Below are 21931 nucleotides of genomic sequence, written 5' to 3' on the forward strand. Positions count from 1 at the left end.
ATAAAATAATCCATGACTAAATGTATTGCAAATGATATGTATATTTTAAAATCTCATGTACCGCCAGGGGTACGCATACCCCCATTTGAGAATCACTGCTCTAAGTTACTTACAATTAATGTTTGTTTACTTTCAGACACCACAAAATGTCAGGAGCAAGACAGGGAAGTCTATAACAATGAATCTATCTAATCCGACCTAGTTGGTACATAACAATATCAGTTGTTTTGATATGATAAGCTATTTCCTTTGTAGAGACATCAATACAATGCTCTTTTGAGAGGTGAACGAAAGCGGCGTTACAATAAAGTATGGGCAAGGGTGTCAAGAGCTCACAAAAAGAAAAACAGAGTCACAATCCCATATCAGTGACACTCCATCAGTGGAAGAGCATTCCAGTGGCAGTCATGTTGCTGACGCGGACGTAGGTGAACCAAGCACGTCATGTTATGAGCCAGGACCAGCAACAGATGAAGAATCTGAAGTAGCTGTGGAGGTGGTGGACACTACACTGAGGGAAGAGTTAGCGGAGTGGGCCTGTAAGTTTGGTGTCACTCACAGGTCACTGGACGCTCGATTACAGGTTTTACAAACACACGGCAATGAGGAGCGCCCTTGTACTGCCAGAGCTCTGTTGAGCTTTATGAAGACACGGCCATGAGGAACTCCCTTATGAACACACGGCCATGAGGAGCTCCCTTGTACTGCCAGAGCTATGTTGAGCTTTACAAACACACGGCCATGAGGAGCCCTTATGAAGACACGGCCATGAGGAGCGCCCTTACAAACACACGGCCATGAGGAACTCCCTTATGAAGACACGGCCATGAGGAACTCCCTTATGAAGACACGGCCATGAGGAACTCCCTTATGAAGACATGGCCATGAGGAGCTCCCTTATGAAGACACAGCCATGAGGAGCTCCCTTATGAAGACACAGCCATGAGGAACTCCCTTATGAACACACGGCCATGAGGAACTCCCTTATGAAGACACGGCCATGAGGAACTCCCTTATGAAGACACGGCCATGAGGAGCTCCCTTGTACTGCCAGAGCTCTGTTGAGCACCAAAAGGAAGTTCCAGATGGAATCAATAGGAGGTGTTGACAGCATCAAGTACAATGTGGATGACCAGCTGTCTAGACACCTACATAAATATGCCCCAGAAATAACTGAAGATCTCCAAACAATTAGCCTCTCCCTAAATATTGACGGCTTGCCTCTTTTCAAGTCCTCAAAGAAATCGCTATGGCCAATTCTGTGTTCCATCAATTTGACACCCACATGTATTTTCCCCCTCTCCCTGTCTTCATCTAAACCAAAAGACATCACGTTCATCGCTGAAATAGCAAGGGAACTAGTGCTGCAAGACGGTCTAGAATGGGAGGGCAGATCCCTGAAGGTGGAACTGAGGTGCATAACCTGTGATTCTCCTGCTAAGGCCATGGTGCGATGTGTGAAGCTATATTCAGGGTACTAGGGCTGTGACAAATGTGACCAGAAGGGGATGTGGGCTGGGAGAATGCTGTATCCGGTCATAGAAAACCTCAACCTTGAGGACTGACCAGTCATTTCGGGAGTGTTGTCAGCCGGAACATCACCATGGAGAGAACCCGTCTCCTTTTTGCAGTCTTCCCATCGACATGGTCAAGGCATTTCCTGGGGATTACATGCACCAATGCTGCCTTGGGGTGATGAGAAAGCTACTGCTGCTCTGGACAAGGGGAAAGACGGAAGTGAGAATGTCAAGAGCTCAAATTGCACAAGTGAACAACAGTCTGATAGCCCTGAGAAAGGTTATCCCTACCTGTTTTGCCCGCAGGCCAAGAAGCTTGGATGAGCTGGACCGCTGGAAAGCCACAGAGTTCCGACAATTTGTGCTGTATACGGGAAAGGTTGTGTTGAGAGGTATTCTCCAGGAGAATCTTTTTGAACATTTTATGACCTTCAGCACAGCTATGTGCATTTTGGTGTCCCCTGAACTGGCTGTCACACATACCTGCTATGCACACGAGCTGCTGAAGTTCTTTGTTGACTGTGGACGGATTATATATGGACCCCATTTCCAAGTCTACAACGTCCACTCCTTGGTGCACCTGGCGGCTGATGTGGCATCTCTTGGGAGTGTTGATAACTTTAGTGCATTCCAGTTCGAGAGCCATCTGCAACACATCAAAAATATGGTCAGAGCAGGCAAAAACCCTCTGATTGAAATTGCCAACCGACTCGAAGAAAGGATTGCACTGAAATTATCCAATGACACGAGGCCAGAGAACATGGTTAAAGAAGGGGCAGTGTTCATTCTTAGTGCTGATGAATGCTGTAAGGTGGTTTCCGTTAGAGGCGACCGTCTTGTGTAGGGTGTACACCAACATGCAGTCGTATTTGTTGACCCCCTGTGACTCCCGCATCTATGGAGCCTTCCGTGCCACCACTCGTTCATCCGAAATGAGGCTTCTGAATCGGAACTGTCTTGCGAAGTTGGCGTTTCTGATCAAAGACAGTCATGGAAATAGGATTGCGATTACAGTCCTTCACGCTCTCTGATTACCTAAATGCAACACACGACTTCATTACTTCACAACATTGCCAACAAATATCACCATAACCACTATCACCTTATTCACCGGCACAAAAACTCTAATAGGAAGTGTTATTGTCATACAGGACATGAAGCAGTTCGTAGTGCTTCACTTAACTGACGACAACGAAGTGGAGGCAGCTCCCTCAAAGTGGCTAGAGTGGGGTGTTTTTTTTTTTTACATTTCCCCCCTCATGTTATTTACTTTATGTACACCTTGACTAAAGTGGTTGGTATGTAGTCACCTACACATGCATCTTCATTTTGTATTACAGGCAAAAGGTCTACAGTGCTACTGGCCACTACATAACCCCGTTGGACTGGCAAAAAAAAATGTCCTGCCGGACAAACAGCTGTGGACAAGGCACAGAGCGAGAGTAATCTCGGAAACGGGTATGTGCACTGCTGTTCAAAAGTGTGGTGTAATATAACTGCCTTAGACAATCACATTTCACAAATGTTTAGCAGGTAGCTATTCAATGATTCTGTCCGTGTAGGACATGTAAGGCAACTTAGAGTGGGGAATATCCTTGATCCATTTAGTTTTAGCCAGCTTTTTAGTTTGTGTGAATGTAGCTTCACAGGTTTTCTGTGTTTCTCTTTCTGTAGACACATATGCTATGGCCCGCTATAGGGCCCGAAAGGCACAAGACACCTCACATGTCGAGGAATCTGACCACGATTCCCGGCGGGTGGTGTTACCAGAGCGGTTCAGAGGTATAGTTCTAGCGATTTACACGTTTTTCTGTCTACACTGCCTTACCATGACATGTTTTAGTTCACATCATGTCTTTGTCTCGCTTTGCAGTTTGTTTGCATGACTATTCATCAGAAGGTAACTAAAACTACCAAAAGGACATTACCCACAAGATTCCTGTATGAAATGCAACTGATGTTCAATTGTTTGTTAACAGATGATGGTGTTGTCCGTCATCACCAGATGAGGTCAAGGCCCTTGGAGTTACAATATGTGAGTGTAACAATAACAAGATCAGAGAAAATATCTGCAGCACCTACATGTAACATCTGCCTGAAAAAAATTGACTCCTCAGATATATCACCCCTGGATTTGCCTGGCTGGTTACAAATTGAGTCTAATTCTTGCAGTCCAATCTCACTTTCAGCTCTTTTGTGTTCATCTGTTCCCCTGCCTTCACCCCAGACCTGTCAGAACCCAGTAGTTCTTCACTCCTTAAAAATCTGGTCTCAGTTCCGAAAACATTATGGGCTAGTTTCTATGTCAGTTTATTCTCCTATTACAGGCAACCACTTATTCCCAGCCTCTTTAGATAATACTTTTACGAGGTGGCTTAAAAACGGTGTTTTAAATATCAAAATGCTATATAAGGAGACATTTTATACAGAATCGCCTCACTCAATTTCCCTCACTCCCACCAAAATCTAGACTTTATTCAATCCTTGAAACCCCACCTGAGGCAAAGGGGACAGTGTCAAGGATATATACAGCGATATTTGAAATGGAGGGTTCCTCACTGTCAATAATAAAAGATAACTGGGAAAAGGATATGGATGCCAACATAACTGAAAATCAATGGTCTGCCATCATTCAAAGAATTTACTCTTCCTCTATTTGTGCAAGGCATAGTCTTATTCAGTTTAAGATTGTACATAGGCTTCATATGTCCAAGGTTAAACTATCTAAAATATTTCCAGGGGTTGACCCTATTTGTGACAGATGTAAGCAGGCACCTGCCACTCTATACCACATGTTTTGGTCATGTTCTAGTTTAACAGCTTTTTGGTCCTCAATATTTGAAGTATACTCAGCGATTTCAGGTTTAACTGTTGACCCCTGTCCTTTCATTGGACTTTTTGGCGTTCCATCAGAGGACTTTCCTTTTCAAAAGTCACAACTAAACTGTATAGCCTACTCCTCCCTCTTAGCTCGGCGACTCATTCTTTTAAATTGGAAGAATAACAAACCCCCTTCCTTTGACAGATGGATCTGTGATGTCATGTTTTTCCTTAAGATAGAAAAAATCAGATACACACTGAATGGATCAATGGGGAAATTTGACGTAGTATGGCAACCTTTTATCTCACATGTGGAACAACTTACAATGCACGCTGGCTCTGAATAGAGGTTGTACAAGATGACTTTGTAACTACTATGTGGACTTTTTTTGTGTAATGTATGTTTTTTTTTATTTTTATATTTTAATTATTATTTATTTATGTGTTTGTTTGTTTCTGGAGTTTTTGTGTTTACTGTCTTTGTGTATTTGTCTGAAACCACAATAAAAATACATTGACCAAAAAAAATAAAATAAAAATTAACTCCTCAATTGTCTTTGTTTTGAAAGTTACTCCAAGTACCCCACAGCCCCTGGACACGCCAGGTAACAGCAGCATAAGCATATGACATCTACATTCAGAATTACCAGCATTTACAACATTACAACAGTTGATGTAAAGATGATGTAAGTTTTGCTGCATTTGTCTCATATACTACCAGTGTTGGGCAAGGTACTGAAAATTAGTAATTAGTTACAGTTACTAGTTACTTCTTTCAAAAGTAATTGAATTACCTTACCAATTACTGTATATCAAAAGTAATTAGTTACTAGAGAAAGTAACTTTTCAGTTACTTTTAAGTCTGCTTAAAATGTCAATATGAACAGTACTGAACAGTCACACACACAATAAACCTAATTTTTAGACCTATTTATTGTAGTTTCAAAGCTGTGTGCATGAGTTCTCAAACATTTTACGACCCCAAAACATTCTACAACGCATGAAGGCCTCCCTGACCTTGTTTTGCGCCACCCTCACCATCTAGGTGGTTTGATAGATATGTACAGTACACTGCCTACTGCTTGCCTTCTACTAGTAGTAGTATGCATGGTGGTGCACTGACACTGAATTCTACAATATAGTAATAAGTTATTATTATCATTATTATTGCAATCCTTCTGTAGGCTACATGGAATGAGTTCAATGGGATGTAATGTGAAACAATGTTAAATGGCCTATTTTCAAAGCAGTTATTGTCTGCTCGCACACACATACAACCTTAGGTTATCCTCATCCTGCTTTGAACACAGTTGTATTATATAGCATTTTAAGCACCACCAGTTTGGGAAAAGCCTGCACTGCACAAGTGCTGACCTGCCGAAATAATTCTTATGTGCATCCGAGGGTTTGGGGTTGTCACGCACTATGCAGAAGGTTACTCTTCAGCTGATATGTGTTCCAGAGAGAAGTTGCATGTTCCTTCGCAGACACTGAATCCATAACACCGTGGACGTCAATTCCGATGTAAACATAACTCAAGTCGCTGTAGTACGTACGGTAGGCTATTTGGAGGTTTCTTTATCTGGTAAGTGAAATCTGCATTTCCTCTCGAGTTAAACGTGTGCTTGCTTGTGCCAAGGCTATATATAGGCTACTGTATGTAGGCCTATTGGTGTTGTGGTGTGGCTATGTTGTAAGAATGAGAAATTGATATAACGAGGCTTTTTTGCGCAATAGGCGACAAAGAGCAGAGATAAACAACAATGCGCTTTTACTGTAGTGGAGCTTATGAGATGGAAACGAAAGGGAAAAGGCTTTTAAGATGCCCATTTAAATTGTAGCCTAATGCACTCTTGTGTGTTTTAGCATAAATCCGAAATAAGGAGGAATGTGAGGAGGCTCCTGTTAACTGTAAAGAATGCATCTGCAATCTAAACATGAAACACAATCGCTGGAAACACAGCTAAGGTCGGAGACGTTAGATCAGAAGCAGCAAATGTGCATCTATCATCTTGTCTGCAGTCGTTCATTCAAGATCAGAGTAACGCAAGTAACGAACTCTTTGAAATTTCAGTAATTGTAATTGTGTTACTTGATTTAGAAAAATACTTTGTTACATGCTCGTTACCACTAAAAGTAGTGGAATTACAGTAACGCGTTACTTTTTAACGCATTACTCCCAACACTGTATACTACCATATTGTAATATACCGGTATGTTGTTTGAATGTTTTCTATATTACAGTAGCATGCAATAAAGCCTACCCAAAGACCAGGAGTAAGCAGATTGAGGCCTGTATAGCGGTCGCTCTGAAGCATGCCCACAACCGTGTGCCTGGGCGTGGGCAGGTACGTTTGTAACAATTGCAGCTATGTAGCGGGAACAGTTCACTTAATTAACTTGTTTGCTCATAGCAAAGGGCCATGCTATTGTAGCACAATCCTGAAAATCCCTGATATCTGTAGAAACACCTGTTGCCTAACACATTGCATGTGCTATGTAGCACTGTAGGCTAGCCCTGCAATTCGACGTGGCCTAGTCTGAGAACTAGCCTACTGTAACCTGTTTAATGTTGATGCATGCTTTTCAGAACAATGTTCTTTAACAGAGTAAATATTCGTACCTTTTCAATGACCTCTGATGCGAAGATCCATCTTTCTGCATTTGTGTAGAATCCATCTCCAGGTAATGTAGAGGGCCACATGGAGGAGGACGAAGAAGAAGCCTCCTCACATTCCTCCTTATTTCGGATTTATGCTAAAACACACAAGAGTGCATTAGGCTACAATTTAAATGGGCATCTTAGGTAGGCTCAGACCCCAGGTTCGTCATGCACTAGACCCGCTACAGTTTGCATACCAGGAGAAAGTGGGCGTGGATGATGCCATCACTTATCTTCTACACAGGACACATACTCACCTAGACAAGGGGAAAAGTGCTGTGAGAATCATGTTCTTTGATTTCTCAAGTGCTTTTAACACCATCCAACCCCTCAGACTGGGAGACAAGCTCTTGCAGATGGGTGTGGACGCTCACCTGGTAACCTGGATTACAGACTACCTGACCGAGCGACCACAGTTCGTCAGACTGAAGAACTGTCTCTCTGACACTGTGATCAGCAGCACCGGAGCTCCACAGGGAACTGTGCTCTCTCCAGTCCTGTTCACCCTGTACACATCTGACTTCTGCTACAACACCGAGTCATGCCACATGCAGAAGTTTTCTGACGATACTGCAATTGTGGGGTGTATCAGGGACGAGCAAGAGGAGGAGTACAGGAGCCTGGTGGAGGACTTTGTGCAATGGTGCAAACTCAATCACCTTCAACTCAACACTTCAAAGACCAAGGAGATGGTGGTGGATTTCCGCAGGTCTAAGCCCGCTCTGCTACCAGTCTCCATTGATGGGGTCAATGTGGAGGCGGTAAGCACCTACAAGTATCTGGGTCTCCACCTGGACAATAAACTGGACTGGTCAGCCAACACTGACGCACTCTACAAGAAAGGGCAGAGCAGGCTGTACTTCCTGAGGAGGCTGCGGTCCTTCAATGTGTGCAGCAAGCTCCTCAGGATGTTCTATCAGTCTGTTGTGGCCAGCGTCCTCTTCTATGCAGTGGTATGCTGGGGAGGAAGTACAAAGAAGAAGGATGCTGGGCGACTTGACAGGCTGTTAAGGAAGGCTGGCTCTGTAGTGGGAGCTGAACTGGAGTGCATCACTTCAATATCTGACAAAAGGACCCTGAACAAACTGATCAACATCTTGGACAATGAATGCCACCCACTCTACAGCACTATTAAAAAGCAAAAGAGCTTGATCAGCTGGAGATTTCGCTCACTGACTTGCGCAACAGACAGACTGAGGAAGTCATTTGTCCCCAGGGCCATTGAACTGTTCAATGCATCACTAAAGGGAAGAGGAGAGATAGACTTCTCTGCTTAGTCTGTCTGCCTCTCCACCCTCTCCATGTTTGAGTACTGACTACCCACTACTGCTTTACTACTGTTTTACCACAGCCTAATGTTTTTACTACCGCTTTCCTGCTACACTGTTTTTCATGTTTTTCATGCTATATTAGCACACATGATCAATGGCTTCTGCTACAATAATACTGAATGGCTGTAACCCTATTACCTCAACCTGTTTCTGCACTGACGTAGTTTTTATAGTTTTTTATATTACCTTGTCTACATTATATTATACTTTGCTCTCCTATTTGTCCATATTATTTATGCTGGTCTCTAGACCTTATTATTGCACTGTTGGACTAATGCTGGACTACTTGTTGCACCTTCACCATGACACTCACTCTCCGAGCACCTTACCGTGCACACTTAACTTAAGGACTATTGTTGGACTACTTTTTGCACCTTCACCAGGACACTTACTCTCTTGAGCACCTTACCATGCACACATAACTAAGGGACTCCTGTTGGACTACTTTTTTGGCACCTTCACTCTCACTCTCTTGAGCACCTTACCATACACACAGAACTACTGTTGGACTACTTTGCACCTTCACCAGGATACTCACTCTCTTGAGCACCTCACTTTGCACACAGAACTACAGGCCCTGTCATTACAAGCGTCTCATACTTGACCACCCTTAAGCACACTGTTTCTTTTACATTTAATTTATATAGTATTTTTAGTTTTGTTAGCTTTTCTTATCTCCTACTGTCTCTATTGTACAGTGGTGTTTGGTTATATGTTTATACTTATGCTTATATTTACCATTTGCTGTAAGTGCATGTTGTGTGTGATGTCTGTATGCTACTGAGACCCCCTGAATTTCCCCTTGGGGATCAATAAAGTATTTATCTATCTATCTATCTATCTAGAGCAGAAGCAGAATGAGGAGGAGGATGATGACATCACCGACATCGAGGATCGGCACCAGTGTGATTTGTCGATGAGTTTGTTTTGACTTTGTGTTACCAATAAAAAGTTATGGGGGAAAATTACATCTGGACTGGATTTTCTTGAGGGCTAGGGAGGGAAGCATTCTGGCAACGGATGCATTAGGATAGCCTAGTCTAGAGGTAAAATAAGTGGGACTAGCCTTCATGAAGTGCTACATAAGGCTGCGTATTTGCCGTCAAAAGCACAATTACATGACATTCCAATGGTTACTGTCAAGTCGCCAGTATGTGCTCTGAACGTCACACAATAACGTCACGGTGACTACTAAAAGACGGTACCGTCACGTCGCCAGTATGTCCTTTGAACGTACTGCAATAACGTTGCGGTGACCATTAGAAGTACGTTCTCTCAAAGTCTCGGGGACATCCTTTAGACGTCCCGAACACAGCTCCGCGGGATGTAAAGGGAACCCTACACAATGTCGAGGAGGTGACGTTCGCCAGGGGGACCTTTAGGGGACGTCGCCGAACTTTATTTTGTTTACTGGGTAGCTGCAGGCATAACTGCTATATGTACAATTATCAAGGAAGGAGAAATTATGAGTTTCCAAGAAATAAAAGATACTTTTAGTTTAAGAAACACAGATTTATTCAGATATTTACAGATGAGGGACTATTATGAAAAAAAATAAAAAAAAGGAGGGAGAGGTGCATCCCCTCATCAAAGTATTTGTGATGTCTTACTATAGAGAAAACTCTAGAGCAATTTCAATCCTATACTCTTGTTTAATGGAATCCAAACAATATTCAACACTATATATAAAGACCAAATGGGAGAAAGAGTAGGGTGAGGAAATCCAAGTCGAGTATGACATGTGGAGATGTCAACAGACCACCACACACACACAGAGAGTTTGCTTGGAAAAACTAGATCCGCTACTTTATTACCCCTTTAATTAAAAGTAAACAACTATCAACGCAACAAACATGCTGAAGACAATGTGGCGATATGGCACCAAACCATACACACATTTTGGAGCTGTAAGAATATAGAGCCTTTTTGGAGAGAGGTACATGTTGTTTTATGTGAGATCTTGGGTTATGCAATTCCATTTACATGTAAGGTCTTATACCTAGGAGACTTGGAAGAAGATTTTGCTAACAGCGAGTAAGAAGGCTATCACTAAGAATTGGCTGAAAGCAAACATACCAAATCTTAAACAGTGGTGTACTATCATTGAGGAAATCCAAGGGATGGAAAGGATAACATACAAATTAAAAATGAAAGAAGAATCATATGAAAAGAACTGGGGAAAGTGGTTACAAAATGAATTGAAAGTAGACATAACAAGTTAAAACAAAATTGTAGAGTATGAATGTCCCCTCCTGTTATAGGCCACCTTATTTTTTATTTTTATTTATATATATTTTTTGTGTGTCTGTTTATTTGCTTTTTGTTCTTTCTCTATGTATGTTTTTGTTGTTACCAATAAAAATAAAGTTAAAAAAAAAAGGCATATTTTGAGCTAATAATTCAGTCACCACTATTCACTTGAGAAGCTATAAACCTACGCCATAAGATAGGCTACCTAGTTTGCCATTGCCAGAGATTCAAGTTCTGGCATTTAAAAAGTCTGTCTACTTTTAATTGTAGGAATACAAAATAATTTTTCTTTCTAAATTATGTCTGTAAAGAGTGAGTTGGCAAAATTAAAATACACATAGCCTATTCATTTTGTGAGGAGAGACTTGAGGCTACTCACCTTGTTCATCGTTGATGTCTTCTAAGTGTTGCTGTCTGTTAACCTGACCCTAGCCAGATGAATTTCGTTCCGCTTAGCTCCGCCTAGCTTCACTCACATCCATCTGGGACCTTCCATTGAGAGTGATTTCTGCAACCGACTTCATGGTTCAGCCAATCAGGACGCAGGGCGGGAGTTTCATAGATGTGACCTAGTGGAGAAGTGACCGTGAGACTGTTTTGATTCAGACAACAATGGCGGCTCGCATCGAGGAAGCAATCGTTAATATTGATGCTGCTATTTCATCCGTGTTGTCCAATCTACCTAATATTGTTTCATTAAAAGAACATCAGAGAACGGCTCTGAAGGCTTTTGTTGGTGGAAACGATGTTTTCGCCCTTCTCCCGACCAGATTTGGCAAGAGCTTGATCTACCAAATGGCTCCTCTGGTAGTTTAGGAAATGGGACTAGTGCAGCACCCCATCGTTTTCATCGTGTCCCCGCTGATTGCTCTCATAGAGGATCAGATCAGAGAGGCTGGAAAATTGGGTGTTACAGGTATGCAGCTGGGAGGAAGAAACGAAAACGACATCCTCGACGGACGTTGCCAGCTAGTATTTGGAAGTCCCGAGTTGTGGCTCAATGAAAAATGGCGGAGCATGCTTGCTTCAGAGGCGTACCTGAAGAACTTAGTGGGGATCGTAGTCGATGAGGTTCACGTCACGTATAAATGGTAAGTTAAAAATCCTACTGTTGTCACTGAACAACCTATCGTTACTCACTGAGCACTTTTCTCCCAATCATAACCAATACTCCATAATCCAACCATATTTATTTATCTATTGTTGTATATCTTCAATCCATCTCTGCGCTGCCACAGTTCTCTTCTTATAGGTCCACATAACTACTCTAGTAAGCCCATATTAACCCTTTCGTGCCCGTGCCGAACATTCCATTTTTGGTGCTGGATGACCTCCTTACACAAAAAACCTTATTACTTGAGTATAATGCATACCATCAATGGGATATACATACCATTGTAATCAGAAGGATCAGTTCTATCAAATGATGTAAAATACATATGGTAATGTTGATACAGTAATGAACAGTCTTTGAAAATCCTCTCCAAATGTATACCGAAATTTGTTCAAATTTAATTTCATTCACATAAAGATTAATTTTCATCATATTTCTGAGATAAGATAGAGAAAAATATAGTGTATGACATGTGCAGCAAGCTGTGGGCTATTTAACAAAAAAGACTGAATTGGAATATCATTAACCTTTCAAAAGTTATGATAAATTTAGTGATCAGTATAAAAAAATGCAGGAAATGGGATTTAGAATGTTGACAGAATTCACATTCTCTTTCTCACCAAAAACATAAAAGTATGCATAAAAACTAAAAGTGAAGTCAGACACAATGGTTTAGATTTATTTGGTCCATAAGAATAAACCATTTATTTGTATATAAGCAAATGCTAGTCAATAATAATGATATATAAAAGAAAAACATGTACCTTACCAGTAATACAGGAAGTATACTGTATATTTATTGAAGATCAATTCTGAATAGAGACATACAATACATTTGATTCAACAGATACAACTTCCTTATATAAATTAGTGTAATATGAAAATGATATACATCTATAAAATGTATTATTTATGAAAAGCTAGGAATACAATCAACTTCAACAACACTCCAAAATCAATGTGTTCTAAACATTTGAAAGTGGATTACATAGAACAAGCCTGCCACATATACACACAAACTCACACACACACACACACACACACACAGAGGAGGATAGGGAAAGGTGGGGTGGGGAACCTGAAGGTTAAACACAGAAGACCTATGACTCATAACGAAACGCATCCCCTTCTGTAGAATGCCAAATCTAACAGCAATTTTGTTTACCAAAAAAACAAAGTCACCTACTGCTAAACTCCAGGCCATACAAGCTACTTTAGTGTTATTATGTATTGTTTTTTTTAACAAAGCCAACAATTTTTCTTTGGCTCCTGCTGTACAGGAATATGTACTTGATGAAAAGACGACAAAGTAGTAGTTGGAGCAGCTGAAGGCGAGGCTGAAATTTTGACAGAAATGCCTGCCAGCTGTTGTGATAGATTTTCTTCAGTCTTTCTGGCTGTAGCTACCAAACCTAGGTTTAACACCAGATTCTGCATTGCCAAACTTGAAATAAGGGCTGCACGATATCAGGAAAACATGCGGTATGTGATAACATTATTGAGTACTGCGATAACGATATAACTTGCGATATTTAAATATTTAATGTTTTTCTCCACCTCATGTTTTCCTCCAACCTCATACGCTGCGCATCCCATTAGGCTACCGGCATGCCAAGTGCAGCGGAAAGTGAAAGTAAGGGGCACATCGCACAGTCCAACGAAGTAGGCTAAACAACTTTTACAAATAACGAATCCTGATTACCTCTCTGCTGCTGTCTGGGGCTTTTGCTAAATGCAAATCATGAAATACAAGCCTTACAGTGAAAGACAAATATATTCTGATCCTATAACAATAACGAAAGATTTTTGTTTATTTTAACACAGTGGAGAAGGACGCATTTGGCGTTGTGTTTGTAACACGTCATCCTAATAAAACCAAAATATTTCCATAGAACAGACATGCTTTTCCTTTTAGTCACCAATTCCTCTTCACCTAAGTGTAACCTACCTCGCTCGATCTTCAGCCATCATGACATTAGCTCCCGCCTCAACACCTAAAACACCACACACCTAAACTGGAAGGAGACAGGCTTCTAGGGCAGCATGACAGCATCGGTTTGGTAAAATATGTTGACATTCAGAATGTGAATACACCATAGACTGTATGGAATGCGCACGGCACAGAAAATGTATCGAAATTTATCGAAAATTAAGTAATCTTTGCGGTATGTCCATTGCAAATGTTGATATCGCGATAACGATAGATTTTATATATATCGTGCAGCCCTACTTGAAATAATAAGAAACTACTGACAACGGCAATGTCAATGGAGAAAAAGTGTACACAATATGTATTTCTCATTTGGTCAACGCTCCCTGATCCCTTCAGAGACTTGGTTCCCCAGTAGCAATGGATATTAGGGAGGGAAGTGAAGTCCCATGTCAATGATCAATCCCAGAAAACTGTGAAACTCTTCTGGGGTCTCTTCGTCCCATGCCCCTGTACCAGTGACGGACTGGGATTAAAAAACGGCCCTGGCATTTTCACCAACCAGCGGCCCACACGGGGACGCGCGTGCATGTGCCCGCAACACACAGATATAACTTCACATGCACGGACATAACACGTTTGTAGCCCCATTGGTGATGAACTCTAACTTTAATATGCATAAAGACTGAACCAAGAACATGGATATATCAATGCACAACTCCAAAAATATGAAATATGAAAATGAAAAAAGAATAGCCTAGAATAGGCTACATGGATTTCTATGCAACGTCACGAAAACATGCGTGCGCAAGAGGCAGAAAGCACCATAGAACAGCATAGAGCAGTGCTCTCCATGAAAAGAACAAAATGAGTTTTTGTGCTGAAAACTGCCCCAATTCGAAATCACGATGGTTAGAGAATGTTCAATATGTTCAATAGCCTATCCCTAAAGGAATGCATGCCTTCGCCAAAAATGACAAAATACGATGTTAATGCAAATGAATGGCAAACTCTGAAATATAGCCTGAAATGAGATGTTATTATCATTGAGACAACAGGGGACCAGGGGTATATAAAAAAATCCGATTTTAGCTTACAGCAGCCGACTATTTAAGTCAAGTTTATAACACTGTGGCACCAAGCGTCTTCTGCCCCACGGCTGCGCGCGAATGTAGGCCTAGTTTTGTTGGTAAACGGGAAACCCATCAGAGCAGCCGCTCCACAAACGTGTCTTAATTAACGTCATGCAGTTAAAAAGGTGCGAAGGAGCTTGCTCATCAGCATCCAAGTTCATTATAGGACCTCTTTCTCTGTCGCCATCAGCATAAAGGCCTCCAAATTATCCTGTGACAATCGTGTCCTTAGGCGATTCTTGATGAATTTAAGAGTGGAATAACTCAGTTTGCATGCCACTTGAGTACATGACAGTGTTAGTAGGAATTAATTTGCTAACCATATATAGTTGTAGGCACAGGTAAAGAGGTTTAACTGCTGGACAAGGAAATAGCAACAGATTGCACAATTCTTGCAGGTAGCACATTTCTTGCTCACCAGGTTTATTTCTGTATCTTCCTATATCTCCGCGGCATCATCAAAGTCCGACGCTTTGACTGTATACTCGTTTAGAGGAGACTTTTTCAGGCTGTCCCAGTGCGTGGCGAGATGTGACAATTCCGACTGTAGATTTTCAACCGTAGCACCTTCACTGAATTTAAGCAGACATTCTCTTATGTTTCGAAGTGCATTTGGGGGCAGTTTATTAGCTTTTATAAGTGGAAAATTCCAAGGATCAAGGCATGCTAGATCGACAATTCCCCTTGCTGAAGGAAGTAGACGCATTCGGTTTTGAAATTCCCAGAAGTCATTGCTTCATGTAGCCTAACTTTTGTAAACCAATAATAAAAAAGATACAGGCAGCATATTTATTGTATTCCAATTTCAAACAATGCACTTTTAAATCATTTGATTGAATAAGGTTACAAAAGAATGTAGACTGATGTAAATATTGAGGGTCACCATGACTGTAGTGTAGAGACTCATGTCTGGTATAAATACTGATCAGGTTCTAACTATGAAGGAGGAAGAGGGAGTTAGACATAAATGGCTTATTCGAAGCCATGTAACACTATTGATGCTTGATAGTGGGCCGAGAGATATTGTAAAACCGTCTTTACGATAAATGGGCTGCGCAAACCCGACAAGCATGCCGCTCCGTGATTGGCCGGCCCAAACGGCCCACGAGGGGCCGCGGCCCTTCTGGCATCTGCCCAAATGCCAGACCGTCCAGTCCGTCACTGCCCTGTACTGTGTGTTTGCATACAACGGCCTACTAAGCACAATCTCCCACCCGTTCCGGTTGGTAAAACCACATATGCCTGGGACAACAACATATAAAAAAACAACATAACAAGTCTATTTCACAGTGTTTTAGTGGCAGTCTACACCACCCTACGCACGCCACCTAAATCTATACCTTCTTCCTCCATCCTCACATGGTCTTCAACATTGTGAGTGCAAGCTCATCAGCAGTCAGCTACCTCTTCAGGCCTGCAAGGAGGTCTGTGTAGGTCTTGTCATCCTCCATCTGAAACAACAGTAAAATCATACAAATGTAATACCTTTATTAATTTCAAAAATAAAATCACAAAACTACAGATGCGTGCGTGTGTGCACATACATACACAAGAAGAGGTAGCCTAAACTATTGAAGCATTCTGAGTAACTCAAAAATATTTAGAAGTATGAAAAGTCATTTTATTACACATGGGTTTAGCTACCCTAAATCTGATTGCCTGGCTGGCATTAAGATAAAGACAGATTACATTTCACCTAGTAACTAACTGCTGAAATGCAATAATGACATTTCTGACATAATATGTGATTTCACATCATGTTTTCTATAACTACATATTGAGAAGAGTAGAATATCAAGTCATGCCATCTTAGAAAATGTTGAGACTAGCACGTCTGATGTTTTGTCATTTAGAAGTTAGCAAGGTAAAACAGTTCACTACAAACTGCCTAGCGAGGTAACAACCCGAGGAGAGGCAATAAGTTAATTAGCACTACATTTCTGACAGAATCCGTGATTTCACATCTTGTTTTCTACAACTACATATTGAGAGGAGTAAAAATATCGCAACTTATTTCATGTAGCTGCTAAGAGAACGCAACTTAGAAACGCGGCGCCCATTGATTTATTCAGCTTTGGTATGCTATACTGACTTGCCAATATAATGCTTACCTAACAAGCAAATTGGTACTAGAAAACAAACTTACTTACTGGTTATATACTAACAGGTTTTTAAATGAAATTGTTAAATGAAAATAACTGATATCAAAAGCAAACGAGAATACTGCAAGCAGTTCAGAGTAATGCAGCTAGCTAAAGTTACATGACGATGCACTTAGCCCCCGCTATGCCATAATGTTGACGCTGATGAGAAAGCATATTACTGTCAAATAACATGATTTTATGACTACAAATTAAGATTAACTATAACTAGAAACTATGTAAAAACATATATTACCTCAGTTTATCCAGCTGTGTGGTTTCCAGTCGAGGTAAACTCCAACGAAGTGCAGGTGGCATCTGGCGGTCCATGTCAAAATGTACGACTGAAGTGAAAAGTTTTTTTCACGACTCATCTTCAAGTATCCAAAACATTTCATTACGGGGAAGATTTCAGAAATAAAATCAGGCATTGGACAGCTGAGATATTAGATGATTGGTCATTGTTAAAATTTTAACGAAATTAGAACGGTCGGGCTTGTAAGGGTTAATATCTAATGCTGGTCTCCTAACTCATACTTGCACTGTCTTGCCTTACCTTTTGCACCTTCACACACACACACTGGTTTACAATCCATCTCTCTGCTGCTACCAATACTTTAGACAAGTGTTTAGACAAGTTTAGACAAGTTTTTAGTATTTAATGCTGGTCTACTGACTTAAACTTGCACTGTCTTGCCTTAGCCTACTTCTTTGCACCTCACCAAATCATATCAGATATCTCCTGTACCATAGGGTTAGTCCCTGCCCTGTCACCCTTATCACACTGCCTCAGCACATTAATGTGGACCTTGTTTGTTGTCTGTTATTTAGTATCTTTCTCTTAGTATCTTCCTTATTGTCTAGTGTATAGTATCTTTATTCTTATTTGTTGATTGTATTCCTAGAGACTTTCTTTTTGCAATCCTGCTTTTTGTATGTATATGTTATATATGTGATGTATCTATGTCTCTAAGCTACTTGGAGTCTTAATTTCCCCTAGGGATAAATAAAGTTTATATCTATCTATCTATCTACCAATCTATCAGGGGCGAAGGTGCCAAAGGGGTTCCAGCCTTCAGAGAGAACTCAGATCAATTGTTAAAGAAGGTGAGTTAATCCTGTAAAAAGATTGTTATTAGGGGCCAAGCAGTGTGGCTGCCTAGGTTATTGTGGTCCCCCCTTTTCATATTATGCATGTGTTGTCTTTCAGGCACGCCTGTCATGGCTTTGACAGCATCTGCTGATACTGTCAACAGAGGCTGAGTGACCACGCTGCTGAACATGGTGAAGGCAACTCAAGTGACTGTTAGCCCAAACAGAAGCAACATCAGGCTTGGGCTGAAGCATGTTCCTAGTCATGACCTGGACTGCATGGATTGGGTGGTGACGGAGGTCAGAGAGAAGAGACTGTTGATGTCGCCTATCATTATTTACTGTAGATCACTCAAGGCAGTTGGAAGAGTGTTCTGCCGTCTCAAAGCCAAACTTGGAGAAGATGCATGGGTGAACAGAGATCCAGAGCATAAGGCTGAAAACATGCTGATCGGAATGTTCCACAGCAAGACACTGCCACAGTACAAACAGAGAGTGCTGGCATCCTTTATGGGTGAGGGTAGCTGCAGGGTTGTTGTTGCTACAACTGCGCTGGGGATGGGCCTCAATTTTCCTAATATCTCACATGTTGTCATGTACGGGGCACCAGAGGATGTGGAAGACAGTGCAACAGGTTGGGCAGGCTGGGAGAAACTCTTTACCTTCACATGCAGTTTTGTATGCTATACAAGCATCACCACGGGTTGATAAAACAGTGAAAGCATTGATTCATGCAGGGACACAGGGCTGTTTTAGAAAAGCCTTCTTTAGTCACTTTGAAGAGCACACCACAAGCTTGGAGCCAGGTCATCTCTGTTGCACCTACTGCCACTCGATGTGTTTATGTTCATCTAGTCGTGATCTTAGAATTATAAGGTTCTATCTCCACTTTTGGTCGAAATTGAGTTTTTGACATAATCTGATCCATTAGGTGTTTATTAATGCCTGTGTGAGGTTATTTTTGTATAAAAAATATTTTTTGGTTAGTTATTAATAAAATAAAAAGGTTCCATCTCACAAAACATAAACCGAGTTGGGATTATAAGGTTCTATCTCCAGTAGATTCAATATCCAATCAAAACCCTGAATGAACACAGACGGACCAATCAAATCCCACCTCTTAGCTCTGTAGCCTGTACACAGAGCTAAGGGCTGGACATTAGCCTGCCCTGGACATCTGAAGCCGGCGATGGCGACCAAAAGACTTAAATGTACAGATCGGTAAGTTGAAGCACATAGAGCTGGTATATAATGCTTAATTTACAAATCATTAGCTAGCTAATGTAAACCAGCTTGTTTGCCAAGGTAGCTAGCTAGCTAGCTTAGCATTAGCGAACATTAGCATTAGCTTGCTAGCAAACGTTAGAATTAGCTTGATAGCTCACCAACAGCTCGCTTACAGTTTTGCACCTGTAAATCTCTGTATGTGACAAATAAACATCCTTGTATCCTTGTAGATGGGCAACTGCAGCTTAGCTAACATAACACCAATTTCTAACTTTACTCCCCTTCCATAAATGTAAGCTAGCTAGCTGCTAGCTTTTTAAACTAGCTAGATTATTGGTGTCTTAATGACTGCAGCCTAACATAATGCCAATTTCTAACTTACTCCCCTTCCATAAATGCATGTTAACTAGCTTTTTAAAGCTGCTAGATTATTGAATATTGATAAAAGTTGCCCCATTTATATCAGGATGATAATTAATTTGTTTTTTGTTACAGAAATGATGATAGTGGTGGAAGTCCTCCAAAGGGAGTGGGAGCGGCAAAGAGGACAGTATCTAGTGGTGGGTACTGCTGGATGGGTGGAATTTCTGTTGTATTTACCGTGCCTTTGTTTGTAAAATACCCAAACTATGTTATCAGTGTCATAAAACAAAAGAATAAACTGACACATTATTATAATATTGGATCATGTAATAATAAAGAATCTTTAGCTTCTCTTGGCTACTGCTGGGGTTAGGCTGTTTTTGCAGGTTTGATGGGCAGTGATGCTCGAGTTGCACAGATGTTTTCAGACACTACTATGTAGGCAAACATGCCACTGTCAGTGTGTACTCTAAGAAGTACTTAATCAATAGGCCTATTTGACTGTTTATCCTGTTCAGTCTTTGTAAGGAAAATGATGGTAGTAGTCCTGGACAGTGCCTCAGTGGGTCCAGTACCAGTTAAGCAATGCAGATTGTCCTGGTATAGATGAGTTTACTTTAGTTACTTAGTTTAGTTACTTTAGTTACATTAGTTACTTTCCTGTAAATGCTATTGTGATGCTCAGCTGTATTACTTTTTGCAGCCATGCCAGGAGAGGCAGAGACACCCAGGGCCAGGGCAGCAGAGACAGATACATAACAAAACAGACTAATAATAAATAATAAAAAAGTGGCATAGTTTAATGAAATAAATTACCAGTTTTTAAAATGTTTCCGAGAGGGGGTGGGGGTTTTGTTCAGCTGTAATTTTAAATTTCCATGTACTTTGAACTTTGAAAAAAATAAAATATTTTTTTCTTACAAACTTGCTTGGCTTTGATGTATACTATACTATTATACATTATATTATATACTACAAGCTGTGTGCTCATATTATAAATGTATAAATTGATTCAAATCAATGGTTATATGCATTTATTCTTTGAAATGTAGGGTTTTATTTGTAAAAGTGGAGATAGAACCTTATAATTCCGAAGTGAATCAGAGCTCTCAGAATTATAAGGTTCTATCTCCATTTGGGCCATCTTAAAAAATCCCATTTCCAAATGTGCCAGGATTTTGATATTCTATCCTCAAAGTACCTGTAGGTTATAGGCTTAAAACCCCGTATTAGATGGGCGTCTAGGGTTAGGGTTAGGGTTAGGGTTAGGGTTAGGGTTAGGGTTAGGGTTAGGGTTAGGGTTAGGTGTTAGACAATGTACAACGATCCTCCCCAAACTTAGATTTACTCCAAGCGAGGTTGAAGGAGGAGTCGAGGGAAATGCACGGGCCGGCGCTTGTTAAGCATTGTCACAAGACTTGTGGTTATTTCTGGTGTGGAAAGCTTTTATGGGCTTAGAATTCCTCTTAATCCTATCTACATATCAATTTTTAAGGTGGCGACTTAACGGATCAAAATGGTGAGTTTCTAGAATAATTGGTCATAGTGTTGAGTTTTAGGAGGTCAGACCGTTTTCAGGTTAAATTTAGAGTTAAATTTAGATGTAGGATTACAAGAAGAAACCATATAGTGTTGATTTTTAAGAGTCAGGCCCTAATGGGTTAATTTTAGGATTGAATTTTTAGGTATAGGGTCAAGGTGAGAAACCCTATTGCTGTGGGTTGGTTAAGTTAAGGGTTAAGATTAGGCATAATGTTGCAGTGACAGGTTAAGGTTAGTAGTTGGGTAGATTCAGGGATACAATACATATGTGTTTTTGGTTAAGGGTTAGGGTTAGGGTTAGGGTTAGGGTTAGGGTTAGGGTTAGGGTTAGGGTTAGGGTTAGGGTTAGGGTTAGGGTTAGGGTTAGGATAGGGGGTAATAGCCACAAGTGCACCGGGGTGCAGTTGGTTTTTTGGCCACAAGTCGTGCAGCGTTGGTGTTAGACTGGCGGCACCCCCATGCACCCCCATGTTTTCTGACGCTCCGGACGCAATGGCGCCACTCCCGTCTCGCTGTGACCTTGCGTCGCGGAGATAGGCGGTTGGCTAGGGCCAGAATCGTATGTGAATCCGCAGCTAGCGTGACATGTTCATCACATACGACTCCCGAGTTAGCGGGTTTTCACTCTTGGCCCCTTAGTGGCAGTATGGGAGAATGACAGTCTGTTCCATTTTTCATCACATATGACTCCCGAGATAGCGCGTATTCACTCTAAGAGTGCAAGTTGGTTTTTTGGCCACAAGTCGTGCAGCGTTGGTGTTAGACTGGCGGCACCCCCATGCACCCCCATGTTTTCTGACGCTCCGGAC

General features: G+C 41.2%; 1 long non-coding RNA gene across 1 annotated transcript; it reads right to left on the bottom strand.

The window, feature by feature from the left end:
* Positions 1-1557: 1557 nt before the first annotated feature.
* LOC143104176 (uncharacterized) lies at positions 1558-2255 on the bottom strand. The gene is made up of 3 exons (XR_012983015.1): positions 2001-2255; positions 1809-1881; positions 1558-1715 (listed from the first exon to the last, which is right to left on the bottom strand). It is a non-coding gene; the product is annotated as an uncharacterized LOC143104176 (long non-coding RNA).
* Between the last annotated feature and the right edge of the window lie 19676 nt (positions 2256-21931).

The sequence above is a fragment of the Alosa pseudoharengus genome, unplaced genomic scaffold, assembly GCF_046254945.1.
Source record: "Alosa pseudoharengus isolate Yale_2024_CS ecotype anadromous, Long Island Sound unplaced genomic scaffold, YU_APseudo_1.1 YU_APseudo_1.1_scf_5, whole genome shotgun sequence".
In the NCBI taxonomy this organism is placed as follows: Eukaryota; Metazoa; Chordata; class Actinopteri; order Clupeiformes; family Clupeidae; genus Alosa; species Alosa pseudoharengus.